Here is a 14,055-nt window from a genome sequence, read left to right as displayed (position 1 = left end):
TGTGTCACTCACCAGCAGACAGTGGCTGCAGCGCTGGGAACCAGCCCGTGTTGGAGACAGCCCTGCCAGATGGTTTGATGTAAAACCCTCCAAAAACACAGCCAGTGTGCAGCTCCCAGCGCTCACTCACACCCTGCCAGCCCCCAGCTATCGGCCTCTGAGAACAAAGGAATAAAACTGAGACAACACAAATTTAATTGCCTGATGTACAGGAAGGGAGCCGTAATCTTCCCACAGCCCTAATCCTTTCTCCTCAGTTTGTGATTCCACCCCTGTGGCTCTCTGCCCCCGCCCCCGGACAGCGGGAGCTGTGAAGAGCRGGAGGAATGGTTGAATATGTATTTGGTGAGCGAAGTTGCCTCCTGGGCTGGTCTAGATAAACACAGCCCGAAATGTCGGTGATAATCTTGATGTGGTAAATGTCTTGGGCTGAGATGAAAGGTCTGTTAAACCGCCTTGATGGTCAGAAATCAAACTGAGAAATCAAACTGAGTCCTGTGCAGGCTGTGGTGGTGGAGGAGGGGAGAGATGCTGTGTGACAGTGAGAAAACGGCACTGCCTGGYAGGAACTGATGGAGCTGCTGGACTGTGCTCCCCGGGAGAAGAAAGGCACCACACGTCTCAGGGGAGCTGGCTTTTGTGCCTTTCAGAGACCCATGCAGGCCTCCAAAAAGTTGAGACAAAACCAAGTTGGTTTTTTAAAATGCTCTTTGCTCCTGCTGCTTTGCTGTTTTGCCGGTTTAAAAAAAAAAAGAATCTTTTTGTTCTCCTTAACTCCTCTTTTGAAAAGGCACTAATGGAAATAATTATCTGTAGRAACCAATGCTCCGAGCAGCTTGTACCCCCGAGTATTTAGTGCTGCATGTTGTTTCAGGAGGCAGCGATTTCCATCTGCAAGAGCACATGTTCCCTTTCATGGTGCCCACGAGGAGGAAGAGAAAAGGAGCATTTCATGTCATTCATGGATCTTTGCTTGCAGGGAGCTGATGCTGAACAGAGCTGGCAAGAGCTGTGAGGGAACTGGGTAAAGAAAGTAGTTGGTACTGAGGACTGTGACAGAGGAGTCTCTGAGCTGGAAAAGGTTTCTCTCTCATGTAAGGTTTTATCGAATGACCCTCTGAATTGTTCTCTCAATTAAAAAAATAATGAATTAAAGAGTGTAAAACCTTTTGTCTAGGATGGTGCATGCTGTGCCTCGTGGGACTGAATAATCCAGACGAACCACAGGGATTGCAGTTAAAGGTCTGCTTGCCTTCTCCTGCATGCGAAATTTGGAATATGTGTGTGTCACAGCCAGGATAATACACAGTTAAGCAGTTGCAAAGCTTAATATCTCATAATTAGGCTAATCATTTTCCACAATAAGGTACAAAAACAATGGTGCTGGCTTATTAAGTGGTTGATTTTTACTTTTTTTTTTAACCTAACTTTTGTGTCACACAGAATTTCCTGGGAATTGGGATGCAATTAAAATGCAGGRAAACTTGTTTAAACAAAACAGCTTTAAACACACTGGGGTTTATGTATAGACAGAGGTATTTAAACATTTTGTATGTACAGACAGAAACATGGAACACGTTCATTTCTACATGTGTTGCTTTCAAAGMTGAATAAAACTCAGTATTTTGGAAAGCTGGGATCAAAATCAATGAAGTGTATTTGTATTTCAATGTATCAGGTTGCAGTCTCAGTGTCCTTGATGGAGAATAGCCCTGGGAAAATTGGTTTTCCCACTTCCTCAATTCTTCATGGATTTACTAAATGCAGATAAATCAGTGGAATATCATAGCACTGAATAAGCAACACAATTATTTTTCTATTCCTGTTCTGTTGTTCATCTTATTTAATTGACSTGAGACTAATAAGTGATGAACCCAGGCCTTTTCATCACTTCATGAATTGTAGCTGCTTGGACTCTCCTGGCATTCTTTTAAACCTGTTTCATTCTTAGTAGAAGTTTTGTGGATTGATCCATTCCAAGGTTTGCTTTTTTTTTTCCTTTTTATTTTCTCTTTTCCCACATTTCAGGGGCAATTTATTCCCAGGAGGTGCTCAGCTCCTGTTCCCATCTCCTTTTTTGTGCTGGCCAGCCTCAACTCACTCCTCTCTGCTGATGCAGCTCCTCCTGCCCTGTGCTGAGCAGCAGCATTTCTGTTATGAGCTAATGTCTTATGTTTGATATTTATGCAGCAGCTGAGAAACCTAAATAATTAAATTTCCCTGTGGCCCGAGCAGGCCAGGAGCTGGATGAGCTGCCTCGCAGACATGAGCTGTGCTGCCTTGTACGATTTGCTGGCGTGGTGGTCGCTACCTGTGTGCTCATTCCTGGATAGAAATTGCCCCCTAATCATAAATAATTCAGCTGTGGCCCAGCATGTCAGGTTAACCTTTGGGAACACGCCGAGGCTGCTGCTATGTGCAACCTTTAGTTCTTAAAGCAGCAAAATGGTTCTTTCTGAGCAGGGAGAGACCTGCACCTTCCATCTGGAGAGCTCTCTTTGCAACAACGGCCAGCACTAAGCATGACTTGGTTGTTGTGCAGATCTGAGATTTAATCAAACCATTTAGATGTTTGGTTTAGTAATCCTTATTATCCTGGTTGTTTTAGTAGTGTGTTTTTCTGTAGTGATTTCATCTGTGTCAGGTATGYAGGGATGTCAGGAAGGCTGAGAGGTGCTGCAATACCCACTATAGGAGCACAAGAGTGCCAAAAGCCTGTCTAGTCACTCTTGGATTATATCTGAACATCCTTTTCTCCTCAGCTGCAAGTGGATGTGATGAATTATCCAGGTGGTCAAGGTGCTGTGTCATTGAAATTTGTTAAAATCCAGTATCCAGACATCTCTGCTTCCCTACCTCATGCATCTAAATGCTTCCTCCCTTCTCCTCATGCCGTGTCCCGGGATGATGGCAGGCACAGATATCCATGGGAAAGAGAAACTTTGCAGGTTGGGAATGAGTCACATAGCAGGCTGGGAATGAGCTGGCCGGCAGTGGTAGGTCAGAAGAAACCCGATGGTCACAGCAGACCACAGATTGAAGCAGGAACCCATTTTTGTGGCTATTGCAAAGTAAGCCAAAAAATAGAGATAAGATCTGGGTCTACCAAACTGTTAGAAATTGAATAGTCAGCCCCCTAATTATAGGTGAGAACGAGGCTTGGACCCTTCCTCTGTGAGGCTCTGGTTGCCTGGTGGGACAAATTAAAGAGAAGCTGTAAGACTGGTGTGAGGATGTCTGAGAGTGGGTGAAAGGGAGGAGTAAGTAATTTGGGTTAGTTAGTGTGGAGAGAGATGTAGAACCCTTAGCAGTGGGGTCAGGTTTACCCTCGTGGACCCTGAGGGTAATAAAACACGGGAAGGTGTGAATGCAGGGGAATGATGCMCGAGCACTGGAGTGGGCCATGCTTGAGGCTGCACTGAGCCTGCAGCAGGATCCCAAAGAATTCACCATCCATCCTCTCAGACTGTGATCTCAGAGTCTGCCAGCTCAGGCTAATTGTTCCTTGAATGGGCTTGCTGCCTCCTTGCAGTGGCAAGACGATCTGGACATCCTGCCTTTCCCTCTGCGAGAGCTGGGGAATAATTGCAAAGGGAGAAGAGGGCCCATTAACCTTTACTGTCTGCCTTTTCTCGCTGTAATCCAGTTGGTGTTTGTCTTGATGGCGATAATTACGCACAAGTATGTAATTGCAAGACAAATGTTTAATTAAGAGCAGGTTTGTTGCTAGTCTCTCGTCTGCTTCCATCTGGGAAGAGCGTGGTTGTSCCGGTCGTCTTGGCAGCCTGGATCGAAGGTCTAACGAGCCCGTGCTGCACCCTTGCTAAGGAGGAAGGTAATAAATGAAATTAAAGGATTAATGGGACCCCTCATTCCCTGCTGCTGCCATAAGAGTTTCTAATTTCTCTAGAATACTTTGCTTAAGACCCACATCTTTTGAAGATAATATAATAAACCAGGTTTWTTTCCTTAAAATTATTCGGGATGATGTGTCGTCCCCAGGGCATGAGTTTCTTGGTAAGGAAAGGAGCTCTTCTAGATGATGCAGCAAGCTGCCTTCAGATGAGTTTAACTCAAAATTACATTTTCTRACTCTTTAGCGATGCCCAGTAATGTATTCCTGCAGTATCCTACGAGTCAGAAGGCTTTTAAACCCAAAAAAAACCTTGGGTTGAGAAGGTTACTTGTTTAAGCATGTCTGAATAAATGGGTTGTAAATTCTCAGCCTGTGCTGCCCCTTGGGAAGACTCACCAACGTGAAAGTGGCTCTGAAACCCGACTGCACAAAGAACTGGCATTAAAAATATTCCTCCTCTCATCACTCCTTGGTGCAGAGGGTGTCTGGGGCAGAGCTGCTTCTCGCCTTACAGTAACAGCAGTGAGCATCAGCTGCTGAAATAATCTAAATATGTTTTCCCTCTGGGAAATCACACTGATCTTAATAGAGTTTTTTAATTAAATAATACGCTGGCTGTCACAAGCTGGWGATACGCTGTGTTTTGTGTTTATTCTTCGCAGCAGCGTTTCCTTCTGGCTGTCGCTGAGTTGCTGGAGGAGAGAAAGGCTCAGGGGTTGCTTCCCGCTGGGAACCGGCCCCGGGAGCACCCCAAGGGCGGGAGAGGGGACTGCGAGTGTGAGCAGCTGGGGAAAGGCTGCTCCTGCGGTGAATTCCTGGGGGCTCTGCCACAGGATACACCCCAGCCCAGCGCCGGGGCTCTTCTGGTGAGCCAGCCCCACCGAGCTCCTCTCTCCTCCCCTCCAAGCAACCAGGCAAATTCGGGAACGGCTGGAGTTTCAGCGCTTCCTTCCCCTGCTGATAATGAAGTGGGTAATTAGGCAGGACAGCAGCGATTTCACTGATTCTTTAAAACGCACTGAACACAAACGCAGCCTGTTTGAGCCCGCTCCGGCGCGTCCCCGCTGCGAGCCCCGCACGCTGCCGCGGGGTGCGGASGATCCGCGGTGCCGCGGGGCACAGGCGGGGAGGTGCCATGGCAACATCTCCGGCAGGAGCTGGTTGGGGATGGATGAACACGCGAACGCCAATTAAAATTTAAACAGCCTCTGATGCGAGGAGCGAGCCGTGGGGCGGGACCCCGGGTTATGAATAAAATATAGCGGTGCTGGAGGGATGTCTGTGCCGGTGGCACCCGGCCCCACGGCTGCCCCTTCCCTCCTGGAGCTGTTTGCAGGGTTTGAGGTGCTTTGGCTGCTCCATCGCCTGCCGTGGTGTGCTCATGGGGATTCTGTCTGTGCGGGAATGAGCCGAGCTGCCAAGCACCTGAGCCAGACGCTCAGCATTTCCCACCCCCAAAGTGTCACAAATCACCTCAAGTCCCCAATACTCTGCGCTGCGATGGGAGCCGGGAGGGGTTCTCTTRTGATTCGTGCCTCAATGCCCTGAGTGGTTCCTGAGGTGTTATCCCATTGCCCAGAGGAAGATGAGCTCTCAGGGCATTCAAGCCCTTCCCAAGACCATCCCTCGAGTTGCTGGTTAAGGCTGCACAAGGTGCTCCATCCCTGGCTGCCACCTCCCCACRCTCCCCAGAGCTCTCGCCTGGCAAATCCCTTTCTGAGGAGTGATGTTTTTTGTTCGTGGACTTGAAAGCTCCACAGTAAAACCACCTGGCTTCACCTTTGCCCCTTCAGCYTGGGAAGTCCTGATGCTTCTGTCTGCAACAGAAAGAAACCTCTCTCCGTATCCAGCTYAAATCCAGCCTTGGCTGAGGAAATCCTCGTCCTTGTGCCTGGCCTTGGGGGCTGCTTTGTGCGAGCCCTGGCCCTGCATTTCTCCATTTCTCGCTCTCCTCTGAGCCAGACCCACTCTCCCTCCTCGTTCTGGTGTCTCCTCAACCAGGGATGCTGCTGCCAGGAATGCAGCTTTGCTCCAGGGATGTTGCTGCCAGGAATGCAGCTTTGCTCCAGGGAATTTGGTGCCACCATTTGTAGGGCCATGGACAGTGGGGGTGAGAGTGCTGAATTTTCCATGGGTGTTGGTTCAGTTACCGTTTGCGTCTTTTAATTTGGGTCCTTGTCTGAGCACACTGGATGTGCGTTTTCTGGGATTTGGGGTTTTTCTCCATGCTTGYACAGCTCYTCTGGTTCCTCTGGTTCTTTTTGAYTGGGGCTTTGAGGTGTCTGTGCCCAGAACTGGGRAAGGATTGGGAAGCAAGTGAAAAATTAAAATTTCACCATTTCTGTGTCTCCCTGACTCCAAATCCCGTGCAGATGCTGCTGCAGGAGCTCTTCCCCATGTGTAGCCATGTGCCTCTGTGCTTCTCCCACTTYAGCTTCRGATTTGTTCCCTTGGATGTTGTTTCTCAGTCCCATAATCAGATTTTTTACAAGCTTTGGGAAGATCGCCTGGAAACAGAGCACAGGGGAGACGCTCTGCAAAATATTATCAGAAGCATCAGAAAACAGCAAAACAGCGTTTTTTATTTAAAAGCTGGAAGCACGCAGTGCAGAGGTGGGGGGGATGCAGACCTGCAGAGCTTTGTAGAGCCAACTTTTGGAGCAGATGAAGCTCAAAGTGCAGGTTTTGGAAGGCTCTGCTCAGCTCTCTGCAGCCGTGAGCTGTTTTGATGCTGGTTTCAGTATTTGCACTCATCTGCCTTCAGCGGGATATTTCCATCCCAACAGAGCCGAGGTCCCAGCTTTTGGCAGCATGGGAAGCAGCCAGGCAGCCTTGCAGGAAGGATGGGGAGCCCACGCAGGGAATTCTTCCCTTGGTGGCTGGGGAAGACAATCCCTATTTTTTCCATCTCTGCAAAATGCCACTTCAAGGCACAAAGAGCACAGAGGGAGGTGGCAGAGGGATGATAAGATGGCTTGAGCAGCACGTCTTATCCTTTGCTCTCCCCTGGTTTTATTCCCTCTCATCTAACCCTGGTGTGGGGTGATACAAAAGATCTGCCAAATGTTTCCTAACCCCAAAAGCAGCGAGGACAGGGGTTGAAGCTCTGGCTCCTCTCTGCATCCACATCTGGGGGATGATGGGGAGGGGACCTGGGCAGTGGTGCCAGGGGTGGCTGCAGGGAGGGCTCTTGCAAAGATGGTGAATTTTAATTTATTACTGTCTCCGGCCTCAGGGGCAGGCAAGTGAACCCCAGCAAYCACAAAAAGGGTGCTTAGGAACCTCTAAATGAACCACTTCATTATAAAAATGTGCCTTTGCACCAACCTTCACCCAGGTCCAGCCACTGAGGGGTCCTTTTTGCTCACAGTGGCCACCAAATCCTCCGTGCTCTGACCCCCAGATATGCCCTGGACTTCCAGGTCCTCGGTCCCTCTGGTTTTCTGGCTTCCTATATGTGCCCACAGAAACCACCAGAAATCTGATCTGTATTTTCAGGAGTCTTCTTTATACTCCTAAAGCCTTAATTAATTTTCTCTGTCTGCTCTTGCTGAGCCTAATATCACTCGAACGGCTCTCTTACATGAATTATCTTGATTAATGGCAGCACCCAGCCACAAAGCTCCTCAGCCTTTCCATGGGAGCATTTCCAATCTCTCATTCTCCTTTGCAGCCTCAGCTGGTGGGAGCAGCGAGCTCCAACCACACAGAGGATGTACAGAGTTCCTCAGAGGAGACACAATTTGCTTGGCTGGAAACATAAAATTCCAGATTAATCTGTTGCACATAGAAAATCGCTGCAGTGCCTTCCTGCTCCTCACCGTTGGTCCGGTGGCCTCAGCCGTGCTGAGGGTCAGCTGCAGGGTGTCCAGCCTCTCTCACCTCCATCCTGGGGTCTGCTCCAGCCCAAAGGCTCTGGCTGGCACCAGTGACCCCACTGGTTGCTCTGGTTCATGGAGATGGAGCTGGAGATGTCAGGGAATTTGGGAGGGCAGCGAGGTAAAGGCAGCAGAGGGAAATCCTGCAGGATTCCACATGTCGCTTTGAGCTGGGGCTGTCCCTTCCCTCAGCTCCCATAAAGGCAGCCCTGGCCCATCCATTGTCCAGTGATGGACARTGTCCTGGTGGGACTGTCCTTGCCTTTCTTGGGGAGCACCGAGAGGTGAACCACAGGCAGAGGGGGGGATCCCTACGATCAGCTTTGTCCCCTTTGTCCCAGGACAGTGACACTTTTGCCTGCCGTCACCTGGGAAGGGAGAGGCTGAGGAACAGCTCAAATGTCCCACGCAGCTGCAGCATTCCTGCAGGGACTGAGGACACACGGGGCTCAGCCCTGCCCCGAGTACCGTGCCTGCTTTGGGGGCTCAAACCCCCAACAATGACCAGGGCTTGCCCAGGGCCATGTGGCTGGGGGAAAGGGCCAGGTTCTCAGCTTGACCATCACTAGCCCTTCAGCAGCAGACAAATTTTCTGATGCTTTTGGGGGGTGCAGCTGAGGGTGCTGCTGGCTGCTCGTGCCAGAAACCCGCAGCATTGCTCCCACACCCATCCTTGGGCTGCTGGACATCCCACACTCTGGGGAAGGGAGCTCCTAAGGTTTGTAAGGACTCCTGGTTCAAAGGAGCTATAAAATCAGAGAGTCCACAAAAACTCCTGAAGTTTTGTTTGCGAATTTCACACTTGGCGTGGAAGTTGTTGTGATGGTCCCTCATCCCCCAGAGTAAGCACCCAGCAGTGGGGTTTGGATAAGGGGTGGGGTTGGGTGTAGGGTGTTTGCATGTCCTCAGCTCGGGGTGGAAGAGCACAGCTCTGCATTGCTGCCTGCCTGGCCCTCGTGGGTTCCCAGATGAGACCCTCTAGAAAAGGCACAGCAGCATCAATCAAAAGCTCCCTTCCCAAACTACCTTGGGCATTATCTCAAACACGCTCCCTGTGAGACACCCGGGTGCTGCTGTCAGTGCTGGGCTGGCAACTTCTCTGCAGGGAGGTTGTCATCGGTGTCAGCTCCCTGACCCCTTGCCATGCCAGCTTTTTGGGGTTTGGGGCCGAGCTGTGCATTCAAATTGCCCCCTGCCACAAGGATAATGCAGAAAAATCCTGCTCAGCTTCAGCATGTCTGGGGATCAGAGGGGCTGGCAGGCTGGACAGCTTCCACCCTTTCCAAAACAGGTTCTTGGGCTTTAAACTACCCTCTGCAATTAGAACAGCAATGCAGGAAAATGGCCAGTCCTGGGGGAGTAGAACAGGAATTTATCTTGCAGTGMAGTTGGCTGTGGTGATTCCTGAGGCTGGAACGCTCCCAAGGCGTTGGACCTGAAGCACAAAGGGCTGGAGGATGCCTCATCTGGGCTGTTCTCGGAGCAGATAGCATCTCCTGGCACTCGCCGCCCAGCCTGCCCAAAACGGGCTGCTGAAGGTCACTCGAGAGCTTTGCCTGCACATGTCCAGAGCTCCTTCATTATCCCCATCCATCCGTCCCTGTGCCCCTGCCCAGCCCCTCGCATGCCCACTGAGGCTGCTGCAAAGCCATCCTGCTTAATTGGGACCTCAGGGAAGCAGTGCCCGTTCTGAGGCATGCTCGGTTTTAATTAATGGGTAAAATAATCTACGAATAAATAGGAAGGCCATGACTAACCCCCACTTTCATTTCTCTTCTGCTTCCCATGCTTCTCCCAGATTATTTGGAGCAATGCCCTGTGAAAGTCMGTGCAGTGGGTAACCCAGCTGGCTGCTTTCTGCAGGCTCGGTCCTGCAAACAATCAGGAATGCAAACTCTGGGAGCTGGGAGAGCGCAGGAACACCCAGACGAGCAGGTGAGCTGCTCCTGGGACAGCTCCTTCATTAGAGCTCAGCTGGGATCTATGGCAAGGGATTTGCTCCAAAGGCTGGGGGAACAGCAGCTTTGGGATGGTGCTGCTTAACCCGGGCATCATCTGKGTCTGACACCAGTTCACGAGAGAAAGGCCTCTGCTTTTAGAGAGAAATAAACAGATTTATAATAATTCCATCTGTTTCCTTCCTTGTAGTTGGGTTTCTAGTGTGGAACAGTCAGAGGAGTAGCTGAGCCGGGCACTGCAGAGCTGTGGAGCTGCAGACCCCTGTGTTGCCTTCCTGCTCTCCTGGGCTCTCCCCGTCCATCGCAGCTCCGGTGTCCGGGGCTGGACCTGCAGCTCTGGGGCTTAGGAGCAGCACAGACYGTGCTGTTAATTAGAGCTTTCATTAATGAGCGGGGTTCTGGGGTAAATGGCTGGTGCAGTGAGCGGGGAAGGGTGGTGGGCGAGGGAGGGATGCAGGGCGGGAGGGAGATTTTTGGGGGTCAGGCCTTGCCTCCTAAACCAGGACAGAGCAGGACTRTGGCACACTCTGGGCTCTCTGAGGCCATCCCTGGAGGCCCCAGCACATGGATTTGGGAGGAGGGTCACCTCAGGGTGTCCTGCCTCTGCTCCCAGATGTTCTCAGCGCGTAAAGGCTGGTGCAGCACATGTAAAAAATAACAGAGGAGGTGAAAAGAGATGGGAAATGTGGGCGGGCAGAGAAGAGCTGCTCTGGAGGCTTCCCCCGGTGCCAGGAAGTTGTGACAAGCTTGTTCCCAAGGATTTGCAAAGGTGGCTGCCTACGACGTGAGAGAGACTTCATCTTTCTTCTTCGCCTTGGCAGTTTTAGGTCAGTTTAATAGAACAGAAGGAAAAGGAAACCTTCAAGGAAGTTGATGGTAAATTGATGACAGTTTGGGTAATCAGAAGCTTTGTTCTTGTCTAGTTTTGCTGCCGGTGAGGTGGAAGGAGCAGGCTGGGATCCCTCGCAGCTGGTGAGTGGCAACACTCGCCGCTTTCACCCTGGTGTGGCGGGAGATGGGCGCTCTTGTACCAGCACTAAACCATGAGTAATGTGGGAAAGTGGAGTCAGGAGTGAATCTCCTGTTATTTCAGGGTGCCTGGGTGCAGCTGTGGGAATGGGAGCAGGGCAGCAGGGACAGGCTGTGCGGGCACAGAGCAGGAACAAAGATGTGCAATAAATAACAAGTGCACGGGTTGTTCTGCGACGCCGCTTTCACCACACGGAGCCAGTCCAGGAGCTCTGTGTGTGGACATTGCATCCACTGCCCCCTCCCATATTCCCCGCACCTGCTGCTCTGTGCTGGCCTCTGCCCCATCAGCCAGCCCCGGGCCAGTGCTGCTCCCAGGCATGTCCCAGCCCTCCTCCTCCTCGGTGCAGCTCCCCATTCTTCACTGGGGGAGCCAGCAGGGCTGGGGGCAATGCTGCACCTGTGCCTGGCAGATCCTGTGCTCCAACATTTCCCCCTCCTGATTCCAATTGCAGGCTCTGTGAGGAGCCCTTTCCCCAGAAGACAGCCCACGGGAGGGCCCTGGCTCGTGCCCTGGTGTCCAGTGGTGGCCACCCAAGTCCACCCAGAGCCAGGTGCCACGCCTGCTGCGGGCAGGGCAGGGGGACCCTCAGGTACAGCGGCTCTGCTGCAGCGACACAAAGCTGAGCCATCCCTCTGATAGGCACCAGCCCACACCCAGCACCTGTCCTGAAGGTGAGGAGAGGCAGGAAAGGGGGGATGGCTGCCCTGGAGGGCTGGAGGTTGGTGTGATGGCCTCAGGCACAGCGGGATGGGCAAGGGCACCGTGCCCCGGCAATTCCTGTGGTGCAGCACCACGACCCACAGGCTGCCCCACTCCCTGCACCTGCCCCCACCAGCCAGGCTTTACCTGCCCAGACACCAATATTTAACTATCAGTTTGATTTATAACGCTTAGGGGAGACATCAGAGCGAGCATGAAGGATTGAACAGCGCGCACAGCAAGCCAGAGYGGTTTTATTTCCCCAGACTGGCACTCACAACACTTTTCTGTCCTGCTGTTTTTAATTTCCACTTTATTCTTGTGTATTAATATGACTCCAGGGCAGTCGATCACACATTGCTGTCACTCATTCCCCTGGAGARTTCATCTTTTCCTGATGGCATCAGTGCAAAGGCAGAGTGGTTTCGGAGGAGTGACTAACCCAGGGCTAACTCAGCTGGACCACTCCAGCACGGCTTCACACCGACGTGCAAACCACCACCAAGCCGTGCCAGAGCCCTGCTAAGCCCTCACCTCCCAGCAACAGGTAGGGCTCCAAAGGTATATGCATTATTAAATGGCATTTCTGTTCCATGTGCTAGAAATACAAACTGACCTTTATGAAGGCTTGAATATGAAACCCGGACACGGGAGGCTCGCTCTGCTCTGACCATCAATCAGCCTCTCCTTCGGCATTCGTGCCCGTCCTTTCTCTGCACGAAAGGTTGGGAAGTCAAAGGAGCTTTTTAAATATTTCATGTTGTCCTTTTCTCGCAGCCCGTGTTTGGAGAGATGCTCACTCTGTTTGAGGCTGAGCAATGACCAGGGCTGTGCCCGGCTCTGGGGGGTTCTGTGCGGCTGCGATGTGGGGGTTCTGTGATTCTGAAATCAAAGAACCACTGGCGCTGGAAAAGCCCTCAGAGCATCGAGTCCAGCCACTCCCAGCAGTGCTCAGGCCACCACTGACCCATGTCCCCAAATGCCACATCCACAGGGCTTGAAAACCCCCCCAGGGATGGGGACCACATCCCTGCCCTGGGCAGCTGTGCCAGGGCTGGACAGCCCTTTCCATGAAGGAATTTTCCCCAGTGTCCCTCCTGCCCCTCCCCAGCCCAGCCTGAGGCCGTTCCCTCTCCTCCTGTCCCTGTTCCCTGGAGCAGAGCCCGACCCCCCTGGCTGTCCCCTCCTGTCAGGGAGTTGTGCAGAGCCACAAGGTCCCCCCGGAGCCTCCTTTGCTCCAGGCTGAGCCCCTTTCCCAGCTCCCTCAGCCGCTCCTGGGGCTCCAGACCCTTCCCCAGCTCCATTCCCTGATGTGGGGTGTGGGAGCAGGCAGGGGGTGTTTGGGGTCTTCCATCCCAGCTGCACAGACCCAGAGGGCGCTGGGTGAGGAACAGGAGGGGATGATCTCATGGGGGTGTGTTTGCCACCCTGGGATCCCAGGGAGCCTGGCTGGACAATCCCTCCCTGGTTATCCCAATCCGCTGACCAGGGCTCCAACCGGGACAAGGTGTCTCTCTCTGGGGTCCCACCTGTCCTGGCCCCAGATCCCCCAGGGCTCCCCTCGCTCAGCCGCCTGCTGCTGCCAGAAAGCTGGGATTTGTTTACTATGCACCAATTTATTTCATTTTCAGTTTAAAATATAAAAAGTACGTGGGTTACAGCAACATAATTTGCAGCCTGCTGATTAATAATACAGCTGACGGAACAAAATTGGGCTGTGAGCTCGAAGTGCTGAGGAAAGCTGAAATTTGGTGAGCAGTGTGTGGATGTGGGTTGGGCAGCCTGCAGCTGGGAGAGGAGGCTGCCGGGGCCAGGAACAGTTTTCTTTTTTCAGCCTCACACACAGAACCTGCTCTCACAACCCCCTCACCCTGCCCCACCGCACAATCCTCCGTCCCTGGAGGTGGTCAGTGCTCAGCTGGAAACTGAGGCTGATCCCAGGAGAGCAATTCCTGAGCGTTCCCCATCCATGCAGAGAGAAGGCAGCCCACACAGTTCTGATTTATAATGTGTTTTTTTCCTCACGGGCACTGCGATGCTGCTCAGCAGCCAGGCCTTAGCACCTCTGGAAATGCGGCCACTTTTACACCAATTCTTCATTTTATAGAACTTGTTATGGATAAAAAGGGGTCTTTGCTCAGTGCCTGCTGTGTGTGGGCCTGTGAAAGCGTTAACACTCCATGCCAGGGCATGCTGCTGCTCCACACTCCCAGGGCTGATAAAGCACCGGGGATGTGCCTGGGAAAGGCAGGGAGCCCAGGAGGATGCGCTGAGCCCAGAGGGAAGGGACAGTGTCAGCCTGGCTAGTGTCACCTCACTGGTGCCAGCGAGGCCAGAGCTGGCAGGGGACATCTGAAACTCACTCAYGAGACACTCAGGTCCCTCTTATTTCGGCAGCCAGCGATCTGACCCCCAAAAGATGTTGGATACATCCTGTAATGGGGGACACAGGGAAGTGATGCGAGACAAATGTAAGAGCGTTTTTACACAAGCACAGTGATATTCGCCCCCGGGCAGGGCAGGAGTGCCACAGCACAGCCCGAGCGTCACCCCTGCGCCTCCGGGCTGCTCTGCTCACAGCGGCGAGTGCCCGGCGGCACTGAGGCGATCGGGTGTCAAAAATGCTCCCGG

At 52.3% G+C, this 14,055-nt stretch overlaps 1 protein-coding gene across 1 annotated transcript in view; it reads left to right on the top strand.

Annotated features, from left to right (window-relative positions):
- Positions 1–3,742: 3,742 nt before the first annotated feature.
- The window catches only part of LOC130586309 (mitogen-activated protein kinase 4-like), a gene marked incomplete at its 3' end in the record, with an annotated part of 39,412 nt that continues 29,099 nt past the window's right edge, over positions 3,743–14,055 (top strand). The window contains exons 1-2 of the mRNA XM_057387090.1: positions 3,743–3,835; positions 11,766–11,971. The remainder of the gene's footprint in view (positions 3,836–11,765; positions 11,972–14,055) is intronic.

The sequence above is a fragment of the Malurus melanocephalus genome, unplaced genomic scaffold (genome assembly GCF_030028575.1).
Source record: "Malurus melanocephalus ecotype Western Australia unplaced genomic scaffold, MMel_1.1 scaffold_1129, whole genome shotgun sequence".
NCBI lineage: Eukaryota > Metazoa > Chordata > Aves > Passeriformes > Maluridae > Malurus > Malurus melanocephalus.
The sequence above is the reverse complement of the archived record's forward strand: the minus strand, read 5'-3'. Positions and strand labels throughout refer to the sequence as shown.